The sequence below is a fragment of the Panthera pardus genome, unplaced genomic scaffold (assembly GCF_024362965.1).
Source record: "Panthera pardus isolate Hobbes unplaced genomic scaffold, ASM2436296v1 HiC_scaffold_2, whole genome shotgun sequence".
Taxonomy (NCBI): Eukaryota; Metazoa; Chordata; class Mammalia; order Carnivora; family Felidae; genus Panthera; species Panthera pardus.
In genome coordinates, this window is record NW_026526765.1 from 8,307,284 (window position 1) to 8,325,132 (window position 17,849).

The following is a 17,849-nucleotide window of genomic DNA, read 5'->3' on the forward strand; positions in this document are numbered from 1 at the left end:
CCAAATTAAGTAGTTCCATACATAAAATAATATGTAATTCCTTTTTTTAAAAAAAATTTTAATGTTTATTTTTGAGAGAGAGAGAAAGGGAGAGGGCCAGAGAGAGAGGGAGACACAGAATACAAAGCAGGCTCCTGGCTCTGAGCTGTCAGCACAGAGCCCAACGCAGGGCTTGAACTCGTGAACTGCAAGATCATGACCTGACCCGGAGTCAGACACTTAACCAACTGAGCCACCCAGGCACCCCTGTAATTCCTTTTAATTAAAAGAAATAAGAAGGTTGTAGAGAAGTTGTTAACATGTGTGAACAAAGAAAGTATGTTTCATTCAAGACAATTGGGAAGTAATTTTTTTAGACAGGCTGGTGGAATGATGGTGTAGGTATGGGGTGTGTGTGTGTGTGTGTGTGTGTGTGTGTGTGTGTGTGTATGTGTGTTCTTATGGAGTCAGATTTTAAGATGAAGTAGGATGTTAAGAATCCTTGATGTTATTCGTTGTGTGTGTACATAAACGAGACTGTTTTCAAGTGATGTTCTTATAATTTTTTTTAATGTTTATTTATTTTTGAGAGAGACAGTGCAAGCAGGGGAGGGGCAGAGAGAGAGGGAGACACAGAATCCGAAGCAGGCTCCAGGCTCTGAGCTGTCAGCACAGAGCCCGACGTGGGTCTCGAACTGATGAACCATGAGATCATGACCTGAGCTGAAGTCGGCCGCTCAACTGACTGAGCCACCCAGGCGCCCCTCAAGTGATGTTCTTAAGTTTGAAAGACAATTGAAGGTGAATTTTACTTATTTCTACCAAGTCAGAGATAGGAAATTATGGTAGACATGAAATCTCGAGTGACGGTTGGCTCAGCGGCTTTTAAAATTGGGTTGGAGTCGTGGGACTGAGAGCAATTTCAAAGTCACAAAAACAGATGTATGCTTCCCAAGGTGTATTCACGTCAGCTCCGAATAAGTTCAATCCGGAGTAGGCAAGTGATGGGATGTGGAGTCAAGCATTTCTCTCTTGCTTCTGTTTCTGGGATTTAACTGACTCCTGGATCAGATACAGCACCTGCCGAGCGAGGGCCATTCCAGCGGAGAGAGGCCAGGCGGGGGGTGTAGAGGCGAGCCCCTTGAAGAGGCAGGAGCAGGGTGTTACATAAATTCAGTGTCGCACATTTCCTGAGACGACGGAAGGTGCAGGAAGTTGATTTAAACATAAAGGAAGGTGGGCAATTAGGCTGTGTAATTCCATTTGTGTAACATTCTTGAAATAATGCAGTTGTAGCAATGAAGACCAGCTTATGGGTTGCCGGGGCTAGGGTTTCTGAGAGAGGAGGAGTGAGGGGCTCCCTAACGGGGTGGCAGGCGGGGGCCTGTGGTGACGGCCAGGCCTGCATCTGGACTGTGGTGGTCTACACGTGGGTTGAAATGGCAGAGAATCACCCCACCCACCCCACAGCTGAGCAAGCTCTGTGGGTTGTGGCCATGTGCATTTCATGGTGGTGCCCCTGCCCCGTAATTCTGTCACATGTCAACACCGGGGGGGGGGGGGGGGCGGCGGTTTCTGTGAATCTATCATTCTTTTTTGTTTTTTTTTTTAAGTATTTATTTGAGAGTGAGAGAGAGCAGAGGAGGGACAGAGAAAGGGGGGCAGTGAGAGGGAGACAATCCTAAGCAGGTTCCTCACTATCAGCACATGGTGCTCGAACCCACAAACCATGACCTGAGTCAAAATCAAGAGTCAGACGCTTAACCGACTGAGCCACGTATCATTATTGGCCTGTATCATTATTTCACGATCACCAGTATAATAATGAAGGAAGGCAACCCTTAAAAGTGGTTAAGGTAGAGATATTTTATGTCAGTTTTACCACCGTATAAAAATTGGAAAATAAAATAAAGGCATGCGTTACCTTTTATCTGTAGCCTTACCTCCATGAATAGATCAGTTTTAGATACATAGTTTTTAGAAAAGCAAAGCAGTGTCAGACCTGGTTAATGTGTGGGAATGGCACCCGCTGGGAATATTAGATGTATGAGCCATTGCTGCCGTGCACTGGCATCACATGAGAGCTTTTCCCAAATACAGGATCCCAGGCCCTCCCGAGACCTACTGGACCAGAATCAGTACTTTACTCAGGCCTTGATGTGATTGGCACGTACACCCGTTTGAAGAGCTCTGGGACGTTTCTTAGAGCAGATTGGTGGCCAAAGATGGCGGGCTCAGGTTGGTTACGTGACCGTGGACAAGTCACATGATCTTTTCGTCTTGAGTTTCCTCTAGATCCCCAGCCATAAAATGGGGATGCTTAGTATGGAAATAGCAACACGTTACAGAGGCTCGAGGCAGAATGCACATCACAGGCACTCAGTAAGTGGAGCTATTGTTTCCATGGCGAGTTAATCTCAAGATGGTTTCCAGTACGGCTGTTCCAATTTTAGCCAAGAGAAAAGGAGGAAGCAAGAGAATGGCATGTCTAGTTGGTGATGACTCTTCTGTCACCACAAGAATGTTGAGGGTGGAGCCTGTGTTGAGCGTTTATACTCAGCGAGCGGCAGTTGGTGCCATGGGTGCAGATGAAGCCAGGTGTCAGGGTAGATGGGAGGGAGAGAAGGGTGTGGCGCCCCATCTTGGTGCGTCTTGGGAGCGCCTGTGATTCCAGATGGGTGGAGACTGAGACGCTGCCTCAGGAAGTGGAGGGGAAGCAGTCTGAGGCTTGGGGGAGAACGAGAAGGGTTTAGACTCCCAACCGATGAGGAAGGAGGGCACTTCCGGGAGGGGGAAGATGGCACATATGTGCTGGGGATCATTACAAGCCTTTTTCGTTCTTCAGCATTGTCCTCGAGTACAGGTTAGTGCGGAGAGCCCAGGAATCAAAGCCCTGGTCCATCCGGAGACTCTCACAGTCTGATGCCACTGCAGCGGGTTTCCAGAGTTTCCTTCCGTTTCTACTTTTCCTTGATATGGTCGAGCCAGGCATTCCAAAGGGCCTGGCCCTGCCCCTCCTGTCAAGTTGGTCGGTCTGTATGGCTTCCGCCCAGACCTTCCAGCTTTTGTATTTGAAAACACGAGGGACAGTAGTCATGTGCTAAAAACAGCAGTGGTGACTCAGCTCCTAGGTCAGTTTTACCAGCGCTGTGAGTTCGGTCTTGTCTCTTTCGGGTTAGATAATGGGTGGGTTTCTAGGAAATCACGTCCATTTATAGCAGTGCCGAGCTGCACCGGACTCAGCCGAGGAGACTTTGAAGCGAGGTTGCTGCGCCGTGGGGTCCTTTTGTTACCAGGAGATGCATCTCCCTGCTGGCTGTCCTGCCTCTCGGGATCCAGATCTTTGGGGGACCTGTTTCGTCCACAGTGGAAAGGGACATAGGCACCGAGGAGTGGGGAAGGAGCGACCCTGGTGCATTTTGTTACCGCACATCCTCTTTTGTTGAAGGGTGGGCTGGGACAGGCCACGTCGGAGGTCTCTGGCACATCCTCCCTGCGTTGTGATGGAGTGGGGGAGGCCGCCTTCAGCAGCCACACGATGGCCCTGTGGGGTTATCATCCTGCTCTGTTGCATCTGGGAGTTTCCTGCGGCAGCCCTGAAAGTCCTACCTCCTGGGAAACCCCTGTGCCCTGGCAGATCCAGGTGGTCGGTCACCCGTTGGGGCCACATACGAAGTGTCCCCAAGAGAAGCTGAAAGACCTGCTGACCTCAGATTTCCTCCTTTAGTGGCACCTGGGCTTCTTATCTTGGAGGAAAGCTGTTGTGTTAATTTATATTGGTGGTGGGGGGAGGGGGGTTGTCCCTGGGAGGGAAGCATTTACCTAAATTTAGTTGCTCAGACTGTGTTTTTGTTTTACGTTTATTTTTGAGAGGCAGAGAGAGCGCGAATGGGGGAGGGGTGGAGAGAGAGGGAGACACAAACTCTGAAGCAGGCTTCAGGCTCTGAGCCGTCAGCACAGAGCCCCACGTGGGGCTCGAACCCACGAACCGTGAGGTCATGACTTGAGCCAAAGTCGGATGCTCAACCGACTGAGCCACCCAGGCGCCCCTGTTGTGTTTTGTTTTAAAATAGGTTCTATGCCCAATGTGGGGCTTGACTTCCTGACCCCAGATCAAGAGATGTATGCTTTACCGACTGAGACAGCCGGGCACCTCTGGGCTGTTTTTTGTTTTTTGTTTTGTTTTGTTTTGTTTTATCATGCTACAGCACCCACGTGGGACACATGGCAGGTGTAGCTTCTTGAGGGTACTTTTGGGGGGCAGGGGAGCCCTTGATCAGGAAGGGCCCTCGGGTGGATCCTGGAGAGGAGGGCTGAGTCTCCATTGCCACACGTGAAAAGCAGGATAAATACATTTCCCTAAAATGCACCAGGAACTCTGAGGTGAATTTGAAATTTTCTTTGGTGTCGACAGATCTAAACCCATTGGTTTTAGAATGAGGTATGAGTGAATTGAGTTATTTTTTTTTTAGAAAAACCAGAACTGGGGCGCCTGGGCGGCTCAGTCAGTTGAGCGTCTGACTCTAGATTTCCACTCAGGTCATGATCCCAGGGTCATGGGGTCGAGCCCTGTGTTGGGCTCTGTGCTGAGCATGGAGGCTGCTAAAGATTCTCTCTCCCTCTGCCCCTTTCCCCTGATTGTGCTTTCTCTCTCTCTCTCTCTCCCTCCCTCCCTCTCCCCCCCCCTCCCCCCCCCCCCCCATCATGCTCAGTAAGATGCTGTTAACTTATTTTGAAAGGATTCCCAGTGGGAGTGCCTGGGTGGCTCAGTTGGTGGAGTGTCCAACTCCTGACTTCAGCTCAAGTTATGATCTCACGGTTCGTGAATTCGACCCCAGAGTCCAGCTCTGTGCTGACAGCGTGGAGCCTGCTTGAGATTCTCTCTCTCCCCCTCTCTCTGCCTCCCGGTCACTCGTGTTTGCGCTCTCTCTCTCTCTCAAAGATAAATAAATAAACATTTAAAAAATAAAAAAATAAAGGGTTCCTAATGTTAAATCAATGGAGGGGCCCTTTGAAAAGAGCTAAAAACTCCGTTTGTTTGCATTGGGCTGTTTCCATGTACCATTTTGCAAATGACTTGATTTCGACCTAAGAGCTTTGGCAAATACGTGGGGGCTGTATTTCCTTATCAGCAACATGCGTACTTTAGCAAAAAGTTTCTGTAAAAAAGAAAAAGCTCTTTTTGTCAAAGGAGTGGCTGTTCCTGAATGTTGGCTGTTTAACACATGTTTTACCCCATTCCAGAGTTCTCTGGGGTCTCTTTTATCGGGGAACTAATCTCATCATGCGACTCCACCCTCCTGACCTCATCACACTCCAGAGGCCCCACCTCCTAATACATCAAGTGCTGAAGAACTTTTTAAAAATGATTTAAAATATTATTCTACTTGCAGAGGAGGTACGTAGTTTATTTGTATAATATGTGGAGAGAACCACAGGTGCCCGACTTTCAAAAAATCCAAGGGGGTCCACCTGGAGATTTGGATTGGGTTCACATGAAGACGGTCTCTGTGTCTGAAAGGGTAGAATTCTATTGTTCTGTGATTAAAAAAAAAATGTTTACATGAGTAAAATTAATCAAGTCATCATAGGATGTCCAGGAATAGAAAAAAAAATTTTGTTCACAGGAAAGCTAATTTAAGTCTTTAAGGTTCGGAGTGATGGGGAATCCCCCAAAGGCAAACTCGAAGGAAGTAATGCGAAGGGGAAAGTGAAGGAAAATGAGTGTGTTAACAGCAGCCGCATTGGTACAGTTGAGAGGACTTGGGGACATTCACAGACGAATGTCAGCATCCCCTCTGAGAAAACCTTGTACCTCCAATGTGACCCTCTATCCCAGCCGCCCCTTTAGCCACAGGCAACCCCTAATCCGTTTTAACCATTTACATTATTTACGAAAGGAAATTTATGAAGGAAGAACCAGATCCCTGTCACTTTATGACAAGACATCGTGACATTTGACTCAATGAAAGAACACAGCCTTCACTCGGCTGCAGGAAGCACCGGCCGCCGGCGCGATGGGGTTAACACGATGGGGTAACATGTGCTGGTCCCCCCCTTCACGTGTCTTAACCATAAACTTCCTAGAAGTTGCGATGTATGAACAGGACTGAAGTCTTTACAAAAGGGTGCCCAGCCCCAAACCTGACCCGTTTCACACTGAGCATCAGGCTGAACTGCCCTCTTGGGCATCCCTCCGTCGCCTTGCTGACTGGTCACTGAGGTCCTCAAAGTGCCCAGCAGCGTCAGCAGCAGCTGGGGACGCACTCCTGACTCGTTGGATCCGAAATTCTGGGGTGGGGTTGGCTCTGTGTGGTTAGCAAACCCTCCAGGACATTCTGACGCTCAGCTCTGAGAAGCCTGATGGGTTGCACGTGTATCTCCTGGTCAGTGTTTCAGTTCAACCTGGGAGGCTTTCTGTCCCTCCCAGGCGCATCCTGGCTTTCTGTTTTGAAGAGAAGAGGGAGGGAGTGTTCTTCAAGCTTGTTACCCCCACCCCCTTTTCCTTGATCCTGCATCAAGGGATAGCTGTGTTTCCTTGGGCTGGCCAAGCTGGTTTTGCCCTTGACCTGTGTCGCGACAGGGACGGGAGCAGGGGAAGTGCTCAGTAAAGGCCAAGGACACACAGCTGCACTGCCGTCACCCCTGCCCTCGGAGCACGAAGCCCCTCCCCGAGTGGGTCTGGACCCCCTCAAGCCCCCCCGCTCCTATCCACTCATTGCTGTCTGCCCAGCCTCTTCCGTCCTGCCCTCTCTCTTTTCCTTCTTGTTACAATGGACTTGGAACCCTTCTAAACAAGGGAAAAAGAATCCAAAACCAAACAAACCCTAATCTCACCTGCCCCAGTGGGTTGGCTCTGATGGGATCCTGAAGTCCTCTGCTTTCCAAGGCCAAAGGCATGTGGGGCGGGCGGGTCTGTGCCCAGTGCTTGGTGCCCAGCCATGACCGTGGGGGCTCTCTCAGGACCTCCGCCTTCTCTGGCTTTGCAACTCTCCTCGTGGCTCTGTGGTTGGGTGTTATGAAAGCATCTGTTCTGGGGGCCCAGACTGACTATTGTCAGTACTGGAAAATGACATCCCTTTCTGCATGGAAGGTGGGGGATAACGCAGCTTGGCTGGGCTTTGGAGCCCCTTCCGTCCCCTTCGGCCGGGTGCTCCTGGTCTGAACAGTCTGCTGCATGATCCTAACAGTGGCCTGACCTCGGGGTACCCCCAACCCCCCGAGCCCCTGTGAAATGCTCTGCAGCTGAGGTCACACACACTGAAGCCACCTCCTTGGACCCCATAGGCTTCTTGTCCCCTGCTCACTTTCTGGTTTCACCTGGACTTTCTGGTGTCCATTTCTTTGCCCATTTCCTGAGCCTCTTGCCATGGGTTTGTCCCTCCCCTCCCTGTGGTGGCTGTTTTTAGGCATCATCTTGGGCGAGGCTATAGCACCAAGTTACTCAGTCACACACTGGTCTCCGAGTGCTGTGAAGGTACTTTGTGGATGTGGTTACAGCTACAGTGACTCAAGGAGATTGCCACCACTAATGTGGGTGGGCCTAGTCTAATCAGTCGAAGGCCTTAAGAACAAAAAAACTGACTTTTCCGGGCGAAGGAGGAATTCTGCGTCAAGACTAACATCAGCCCCTGCCTGAGTCTCCAGCCTGCCAGCTCTCCTGCTTGTATGACCCGTTCCTTAAAATACATCTCTCTGTGTCTACATCTCCGGCTGGCTGTGTCTCTCTGGAGAGCCCTGACTCACATATTCCCTTAGGAAGACTGGCTGCTGGAAGAGCCCCCTCAAGGTCTGTTCTGCCGATGCCAGCCCTCAGCCCTGCACAGCACTCCCGGAGTCATACCCGCATTCGGATCAGCCGCGGGATTTCTTGCGCCAAACCTTCTCCCAATGTCTCCTACTTTACGTGTTTGCAACACGGCTCGTTGCCACCCTCCAACATTTGTCATTATCGCCTCTGCCTCCAGGGCTGGTGTCGTGGGTGTGCAACCTGTGCCACGCTCCAGGCCTTGTGCTTAAAAAAGGCCCCCTGTGTGGTGCAATGCTCTGCTGTCGCTTTCTGGAAATTCTTAATGATTTTGAACCAGGGCCTGGCGGTTTCATTTTGCACGGGGGCCGCAAATCACAGGGCCGGCCCTGGTGGTCCGCATCCTGGGGCAGGCCCGGCCTCCCCCATCACGTCACTTTCTAAATTCCGGACGGGCCTGGGACGGCCTCCCCCTTGCCTTTGGGGTGTCCCACCGCTGCTCTACTTTGGGGCTCTGTGCCATCTCCCTGAAATAGGTGCCGTGCTTCCTCTCTGGTCTCCTTGCCACTTTCCACTCTGTTCTGCCGCTACTTCTGGGTTTGTTTTCACACACATGCCTTTCAGTACAGGAGCAGCATCTCCGGAAGCGCTTCCTTCAAGGCCCACTGCAGGAAAGCTCCAGATGCCTGAGTTTCTACTGCTGCCCTTGCTGTCGGGAAGGTGACAGCACCGGGGTGACTTGCTGTCCCCCCAGCCACGTGCCGTGCCCCCTCCATGCCACGGCAGATCCTTACTGTCCCTGGACCCACACCCGTCCCCTCTCTCTACTGCAGGGCAGTCTTAGATATCACTTTTTTTTAAAAATGTTTTTATTCACTTTTGAGAGACAGGAAGAGACAGAGTGTGTGTGAGCAAGGGAAGGGCAGAGAGAGAGGGAGACACAGAATCCGAAGCAGGCTCCAGGCTCCGAGGTGTCAGCACAGAGCCCGACGTGGGGCTCGAACTCACGAACCACAAGATCATGACCCCAGCCGAAGTCGGGCGCTTCACCGACTGAGCCACCCAGGCGCCCCTAAAGTTTTTTTGTTTTAATGTTTATTTATTCTTTGAGAGAGAGAGAGCACGAGCAGGGGAGGGGCAGAGAGAGAGAGGGAGACACAGAATCTGAAACAGGCTCCAGGCTCCGAGCTGTCAGCACAGAGCCCGACGTGGGGCTCGAACTCATGAACCACAAGATCATGACCCCAGCCGAAGTCGGACGCTTCACCGACTGAGCCACCCAGATGCCCTCAGATGTCACTTTTGCTGGGATCTTTCTCCCACACCTCCTCACACGCTGGCTTCTCTCTGGGGTTCCCAGCACGGTTTGCAACTTGTTTACAAAACTCCTCTGGCTTTGCTTGATAATGCTGGGTCAATATTTTCTGTCTAGGCTTGGTCAGCTCCATGAGGGAGGGCGTCAGCACCATTCAGTTTATGTCCCCTTCAGTCAGGCAGAGTTGGCCGCGCATAGTAGGCGGTTTGTATCTGCTTGTTGAATAAAATTGGGTGCCGTGTCTGGCTGTCAGTTATATACCTTGATTTTGAAATACTTAAAACTAAGGTTTCAGGGTCCTATATTTCAGTTTTTTAATCCACTTTGAGTTGATTTTCGTGGCCGGTGTGAGATAAGGATCTAATGTCATTCTTTTGGAGGTGCATATGCAGTTTTCCCGGTACCACTCATTGAGGAGACCATTCTTTCCCCGCCGCGTGTTCTCGGAGCCCTTGTCAAAAATCAGTTGACTTTACATGCTTGAAACCTTTTCTGGGCTCTATTCTAGTCCGTTGACCTGGGTGTCTGCTTTCGTGCTGGTACTATACTGTTTTCATGACTACAGCTTTGTGATATCATTTGAAATCAGGGAGGGTGATGTCTTCAGCATTGTTCTTTCTCAAGGTTGCTTCAGCTCTTTTGTGGTTCCATACAAATTTTCGATTCTTATTTTCCTATTTCTGTTAAAAATGCCGTTAGAATTGTGATGGGGATTGCACTCAATCTGTGTGTTGCTTTGGGTAGTGTGACTATTTTAACAATATTAATTCTTCCAACCCGTGAACACAAGATATCTTTCCATCTTTTTTTTTTTTATACTTTCTTCAGTTTCTTCCATTAATATTTTACAGTTTTCAGTGTACAGATCTTTCGCTTCCTTGGTTAAATTTATTCCTAAGTATTTTATATTGAGGCTTCTCCACCTTGACATTAATGGCGGTTGGGACCAGGTAATTCTTTGTTGTGGGGATCGTCCTGTGCACTCTGGGGTTGAACAGCATCCCTGGCCTCAGCCCAGTAGCATCCCTCCACCCCGCACAGTTGTGACAATGAAAAATGTCTCCAGACATTGACTAATGTCCCCTCAGGGAACAAAATCACTCCCCAGGGTAAGATCACTGAAATAGAGGACAAAAGGAAGTGAAATTGTTTTGAGTTGTGAATGCTGGTACCTATTTACATGGAGAAATTCCTGAGGTCTGACAGAAAAGTCTATAGCATTTGGCACATCTGGCCGCGCTCTCCTGCCTCTTACTGACCAAACGTTTCATGAGGCGCTTTTAAAACTTCCACGGCTTCTTTGGAAAGTTGTGTTTACCAGCTCCTGTGCAAGGCTCCTGGTCCACAAAATGAGCTGGTGTCCTCAGTGCAGTAGACGCGCCTCAGTGTCTCAGGCGGACTATTTGTTGTTGTTAGAATCTGAATGTTATACTTCATTTTCCTCTTGGAAAATACTCATAACAGGACAAGTTGTGCTTTTGAAAATGTAATACGAGGAGATGAGCCTCAAGAGGCATGACGCATCCACTCAGATTTCCCAGAGTTTGTCTTCAGTGATGATCATTCCGGCTTCATCCGGTGCTCGGAGAACGTGTGACGTGTGGAGGCGGCCACCACATGCTCGTGGATATTTGATTGATCATGAAGCTAATGAGTAGCCAGAGACGACCCACATCACGCCTGGCAAGACTGTGATGTGCCTTCTAGCACGTAAAGCCCACATTTGGTTTTGATTTCAGAGGGATTTTTATTAACCAGTCGCACTCCAAGCAAACCCCGGACTGCAGTGCTTCCTTTAAAAAGAAGCACCACAAACGCCTTTTGCATTAAATACGCTTCTTGGTTTTGGCTCCTGAGCTTTGAAGTGACTTTCTCCTCAGTTCGAGGGATGCGTTGAGTTAGCACATGTTTATGGAGCAGGTGCACCTGTCACAGGCGCTGTTCTCGGGACCGGAGTGCTGAACAAAGTCTGAAATCCCCACTCGGATGGGGCTCGTGGGCTCTGGGGGGAGAGAAGCAATAACCTGGGGGGAGAGAAGCATTTCAGTAAAAGGCATGAAACCGCTAGCATGGGTTGGAGCACGGGGTGCCGAGGAGAAACGGTAAAGCGGGCGAGGTGTGAGCGGACGGTGCGGGGCAGATCTGAACCTTGGAGCAAAGGCAGGAGAGAAGTCAAAGTCTTGGCTGTGCTGTTGTCTAGGGGAAGGGCAGTCCAGATGCAGCAGCAACGGCAAAGGGCTGTGTGGTGGGAACACAAGGAATGTTCTGAAACAGCCGGAAGCCTGGAGGGGCAAGAGCTGAATGGAGAGAGGGAGCTGGCAGGAGAGGTCAGAAGGGACTGATGAGATCACTTAATGAGCGAAGACCAGTCTTGGGCAATGAGAGTTAGAGGGGAAGGAAAAACACCCGGTTCCACTCTGTAGGGAAAGTTTCAGTAACGTCCCATTGAAACACGGTGCTGTTTCCGGTGGACAGAACAGGTATTTGGGGCCACAGGTCTGTAAGGACTGGTGGTGGTGAGCTGGTCTGTTACATCACACTTAACTGGATTAATGTCTTTTCAGCGGTCATGTAACTGAATCGGGTGTTTCATGGATGCACGTTGGGTTGGCAGCCGAGGTCCCCAGACGTTGCCCTGGGTTCACAAAGCTGTATTTGGGCTGCTCATGTAGCGTCCTTAAACTTCAGCTTTTTTAGGACTGACTTCAAGTCCGTGTGGCCATTTCCCTTGGATGCAGGTTGTTTGAGAATGTGCTTGTGCGAGTCCGTAGGAGCTCTGAGGCTTCACTCTTGGGAAAGGAGACCCTGAAAGAAATCCTAGAACCGGAAAGCACTTTTGGGGTGCTTGTGGCTTCCTCTGTCAGCCCCCGTGGCCTGGCTGCCCAGGCACCTGCTGCAGGCAGGTGTGCGGGGCTCCCTCCCACGAAGAGGTAGCTGGGCTGTGGTGTTTGATGGGTTTCCATGTGAGGTTGAGGGCATCGAGCAGGACATGCATGAAGCAGAGCCAGAGTTCTGGGGTGAAAGGTAGAGAGGGCTGAGCCTCACTGCCACGCCCAGCACGGGGCCCAATGCAGGGCTCTATCATAGGAACCTTGAGATCCTGGCCTGAGCCGAAATCAAGAGTTGGGTGCTTAACTGACTGAGCCACCCAGGTGCCCCTGGACGCTATCATCATGTGTAATTGAGGAATTTGCTGTTGGCCTTCCAGTGTCCCAGTGGATTCAGATGAGGAGAGATCTTTCTAGTGCAAATGTGGGCCTTTTGCAATACATTTACAGTTACCAAGGCTTTATTCTTGTGTTTCCTGGGTCTCAACAGCAGTATATGCTTGGCGTTGGGGGAATCTTTTGCTTGCTGACGTTCCAGGTGCGGTGCAGTTTCTGATTTTAGTGACTCATGAAGATCCTTCTGGGTGGAGTCTGACTTCCCCTGTCAACGATCACAGTACCCTCTGATCCTTATTCCGATACCCTGACATGTAGCAGTAATATTTATTAGATATTCCTTCTGCTTCCAATGTAAGTATTCGGGTGCAGAAAATGAAAACAAAACAAAAGCAAGACAAGAAAGAGCCACGTACAGGGGCGCCTGGGTGGCTCGGTCGGTTAAGTTAATTCGGCTGCAGAAAATGAAAACAAAACAAAAGCAAGACAAGAAAGAGCCACGTACAGGGGCGCCTGGGTGGCTCGGTCGGTCGGTTAATTCGGCTCAGGTCATGATCTTGTGATTCGTGGGTTCGAGCCCCGGATCCAGCTCTGTGCTGACAACTCAGAGCACGGAGCCTGCTTCGGATTCTGTGTCTCCCTGTGTCTGCTCCTCCCCAACTCAGGCTCTGTCTGTCTCTTTCTCTCTCAAAAATAAATAAACATTCAAAAAAATTAAAAAAAAATAGAGCCACGTACAAAGAAGAAAATATAAACACGTCTCATTGGTACCCGGAGATAACAAAGTCAACGTGATCTGTCCCTCTGTTTATCTGTCTCTAAAGTTTATCCTGTAAATACAGGATATCCTTCTTTTTTCACTTATAAGCATAGTCTGAGCTCATTTCTCTATTATTATTATTTTTAAAGATTTTATTTTTAAGCAATCTGTACACCCAATGTCAGGCTCAAGCTCAACCCCGAGATCAAGAGTCACGCGCTCTACCAACTGCGCCAGCCAGGCACCCCCATTTCTATGTTTAAAGTACTTAAGAATCTTGATTTTTAAAAACCTGTTACTGCGTTTGTCATTGTTTATTTAATCATCTGTTGGACATTTTCCTTGTTTCCGAAATTTTTCTACTTAGATAATGCTCTGATGAATGGATGTCTTAGTATATCTTTTATTGGCACTTGGAACGTTGCTTTTTATGTCAAGTTTTAGGAGGCATATTATAGGGTTTAAGGGTTTGAGCCTTTTCCGGGACACCTGGGAGACTCAGTCAGTTAAGTGTCCAGCTCTTGGTTTCGGCTCCCGTCATGATCTTGCAGTTTCGTGAGTTCGAGTCTCACGGCTGGCAGGGTGGAGCCTGCTTGGGGATTCTCTCTCTCTCTCTCTCTCTCTCTCTCTCTCTCTCTCTGCCCCTCCCCTGGTCGTGCTGTCTCTGTCTCTCTCAAAATAAATAAATAAAGTTAAGAAAGGGAAAAAAAGAAGAGTATGAGCCTTTTAAAGGCTATTTTGCTTTCTAGGAAAACTACTGATTTCTCCTTCCACGCGCATGTTTATGAAATTGCCTGTTTTGCTGGATCCCCGTGACACGGAACATTTGTTGTTAAAAATATTGAAAGGGGTTTGTTGGTTTCTGAAGGATTGAAGTCACGCAGTCTTATTGTGAAATGTTCAGATAAATAGAAAGGCAAAATGCCAAATCCGAAAATCTCTGATCTAGAGATAATTACACGTTTTAGGTTTAACTTCAGTCATTTAATATAATATGGGACATATGATCTGCTTTCCTTAGTAACTTATTGAGGACATCTTTTCATGTCAGCAAGTACACACCATTATTTTATTATTATTATTTTTTATAAGTAGGCTTCCCATCCAGCACAGGGCCCAACTCGGGGCCTGAACTCATGACCCTGAGATCAAAACCTGAGCTGAGATCAAGAGTCAGGTGCTTAACCAACCAACTGAGCCACCCGGGCCCCCCACACGTCATTATTTTTAACTACAGCAATATAATCTATTTTCTGTATGTTTTCAGTGATTTAGCTTATGACTTCCTGGTGGACACTGAGATTATTTCTAGTTTGTCCTTTATGAGCGATACGGCGGTTTACATATACGTTTGCATTTTGATCCAGTTTTTTTTTTTTTTTAAGGAAATCGTTAGGTCTTGAGTTTGGATGCACATGGTGGGTCCTATTATTTTCCCCCAAAATTCCGCCTCTCCCTGGAGCACGAGTAGGCTTCTCTCTCCATAGCATTACGCTTGGCCATCCCACTTACTCTGGCAAAATCAGTGTCATTTTTGGCCATCAGTTTAAGACCCATGGCATATGGTTTGCCATACCCACTTGTCCCTCTGCGGTGAGACTCGAAATATTCTAGGTAGAGCCTCCTCCACGAACTCGAGTCCTGGAGGGAAGACAGCATCAAAGAGCCACGGCCCACCTTCAGTGGATGTGTCATGTGAGCAAGTAGACATTTGTCATAAGCCACTGAAATTTTGGGATTGCTTGTTACTGCTGCACAACGTAGCTTAACCTGACTGATACTAACAAATTGCCCACTAGAATCGGCTCATGGTTTTAGCAAGATAGAAAAGTACCTTTCCTTTCACTCACCCTTCTAAATCTTTTCTAACTCGTGGTAAGAAAATGACATCTCACTTTAACATGAGTGTGTCTGATGATTAGCGGGGTCAAAGCATGTTTCATATAACATCAGCTTCTTCATATCTATCCTTTGCCCATTTTTTTATGAGTCTGTGTTTTCTTCTTGAGTTCTAAGAATTTTGAAAATATGCTAAAGATGTTATTTGTCTAGCATATGTTCCACATTCTTCTTCCAGTTTGTATTTATTTTTTAACTATTTTTTAAAATTTATTTATTTTGATAGAGAGAGGGAAAGAGAGAATCCCAAACAGGCTCTGCGCTGTCAGTGCAAAGCCTGATGTGGGGCTTGATCCCACGAACCATGAGATCATGACCTGAGCCGAGACCAAGAGCCAGATGCTTAACCACCCAGGTGCCCTTGTGTTTATTTATTTAAAAAATATTTATTTATTTTTGAGAGAGAGAGAGTGAGAGAGGAGAGAGTGAGCACACAGGGTAGGAGCAGGGAGAGAAGGAGACCCAGAATCCAAAGCAGGCTCCAGGCTCTAGGCTCTGAGCTGTCAGCACAGAATCCGATGCAGGACTTGAACTCATGAACTGTGAGATCATGAGCTGAGCTGAAGTTGGATGTTTAACCAACTGAGCCACCCAGGTGCCCTCCCTGTATTGATTCTGTAAATCTTCTTGGAGTTTATAGAATTGCTTGAATTTATGGCTTGATATCTTTGGTCAGTTCTGGAAAATCTTCAGCCACTATTTTGCCACATATTGTTTTGTCCCATTCTCTTTTTCTTCCCATTGTGTGACACCAGATTCACACATATTAGACCTTTTCCACCATCTTCCATGTGACTCGTATGTGTTTTTTTCTTATCTTCTCCATCCTTTTTTCCTGTCCGGGCATTTTCACTTCACCCATCTTTCAGTTCACTAATTCTCTATGTGGCCTAATCTGCTTCTTAACTCCTTTTTAAACTCTAAGTCTCAGTTACTTTATATTTTATTGCCAAAGTTTTAATCTGACTCTTTCTTTACGTATTCTAGTTCTCTGCTGAAACTCTCCATTTGTCATTATTTTCTGTTACATATTAATCACACAGTCACTGTAAAGTCTGGTAACTCCAATATCTGTATCTACCTGGAGATGGGTTTTTTTTTTTTTTTTTTTTGGTCTCTTTTTCTTTTGGTCCTGTCTCCTGATATCTTTGGTAAGTTTTTATTTACTTTTTATTTATTTTATTTAAATTTTTTTTTTTTTTTTTTTTTTTTTTTACTTTAGAGAGAGAACGGCAGAGAGGGGCAGAGGGAGAGAGAGGAGAGAATCCCAAGCAGGCTTCATGCTCAGTGGGGAGCCGGACGCGGAGCTCCATCCCACAACCGGGAGATCATGACCTGAGTGGAAACCAAAAGTTGAAGGCTCAACCAACTGAACCACCCAGGCGCCCCAGTAATTTTCTTTTTAAATGGCAGACGTGGTACGTGAAAAACTGAAGTAGTGTTGTCTTCCTCCAGGATAGATTTAATTTACTTCCGGCACAGTGGGGCAGAGATGATCGCAGAGGCTGGGTTGTGGTCTCTGTGAGGTCTGGCTTGCCTTACTCCCAGGGGCCAGACCTGGCGCTTGCTACAGGAAATGTGGCCTGTGTAACAGGCCTGTCTTCCTTGGCAGCCCATGAACTCCAGCTTTGTGTCCTTAACGCCCGAGACTGATAGACTTTGCCTCGTGCCCCTGACCTTTAGCTCCCGTTCCCTCCTTGGTTTCTCAGTCTCTCAGCCTTCCGAATCTGCAGGTGCCACGGGCAGAGCGCGGGGGGAATGGAAGCTTGTCTCAGGGCTTCTGCATTCTTTCTGGGATACTGAGCCTGCAGGTCCTGGTTGTTTCGGAAGTCCGATGCTTCCAAATAGATTTTTTTTTTTTTTAAATTCAATTTCACTCGCGTTCTCGGCGGCAGAGTAGATGTGACTGAATCTAGCTTTTTGTCGTCGAAGGGGGACGTTCTCATCGTTTGTCTTTTTACTTTGTTTATTCTGTTGTTTTGCTGAAGAGGTGTAGGTTTTTGAATAGTCAGATGTATCTGTCTTTTTCTTTATGGTTTCTGGCTTTGCTGTTATGCTTCAAGATGCGTTTTTAAAGCCAAGTTTATAGAAATCGTCATCTCAATTTCCTCCCAGTGTTTTTTTGGTTGTATATTTAATGATTCATTCTGGCATAAGCCATGAGGTAAAGATCCAATCTTATTTTTCCCATATGGCTAAGGCATTTGTCCAACACCATTAACTGAGTAATCCATCTTCTGTGAATAACTGAAATCTAATCTTTTTTGTTAAGTACACGGTGTCTCATTAATATTTTAATTTTCACTTCTTTCTTATTAGTGAGGTTATATGTATTTCACATTTATTTATTGATTCCTTGTTTTTCTTCTGATTTTTCTGTTCTTTATCCATTTAAAAAATTGTACTATTGGTGTGTTTAATGCTGATATTTAATATATTTCTGTTGATATTTAAATGATCCTGCCATTAATTTTGGTTGTTGTTTTTAAACTTCTATTAAATTTGCTTGTGCTTTTTGAAATGTAAATCAATATTATGTTTTCGTGCAAAGTAAATTTATATTTTTATTTGTTATTTTATTCATTATTATTATGCTTTTGAAGCCCTTCCTTGTCTTACGATCAGTTAGCTGTTTTAGGACATAAGTATATGTATATATATTTTTTGCTCTTAATTTTTTAATCCTTTTGATCTGTATTTTGATATATGGTGCATGTGTATAAACTTTCCCTGCTTAATAATCAACTTTCCCAGCAATGTTGGTTAAATAATCCATCCACTTTCCATATTATTCCTTTAACATGCCTCGGCCTTTAAAGACAAGAATCTTATTCTGTGCCATCTGTTCTATTTGTTCCCATTAATGTACCTTTTTTTTTTTTTTTAACGTTTATTTATTTTTGAGAGACAGAGAGAGACAGAGGGTGAGCTGCGAGGGGCAAAGAGAGAGGGAGACACAGAATCAAAAGCAGGCTCCAGGCTCTG

At 47.1% G+C, this 17,849-nt stretch overlaps 1 protein-coding gene and 1 long non-coding RNA gene across 3 annotated transcripts in view; both read left to right on the top strand.

Moving 5' to 3' along the window:
* Positions 1-17,849, top strand: part of ANKRD33B (ankyrin repeat domain 33B) — an 83,581-nt gene that overhangs the window by 9,188 nt on the left and 56,544 nt on the right. The window lies entirely within an intron of this gene.
* On the top strand, positions 65-17,181 carry LOC128778238 (uncharacterized). Its single transcript, XR_008423662.1, has 3 exons — positions 65-780; positions 2,080-2,149; positions 16,091-17,181. It is a non-coding gene; the product is annotated as an uncharacterized LOC128778238 (long non-coding RNA).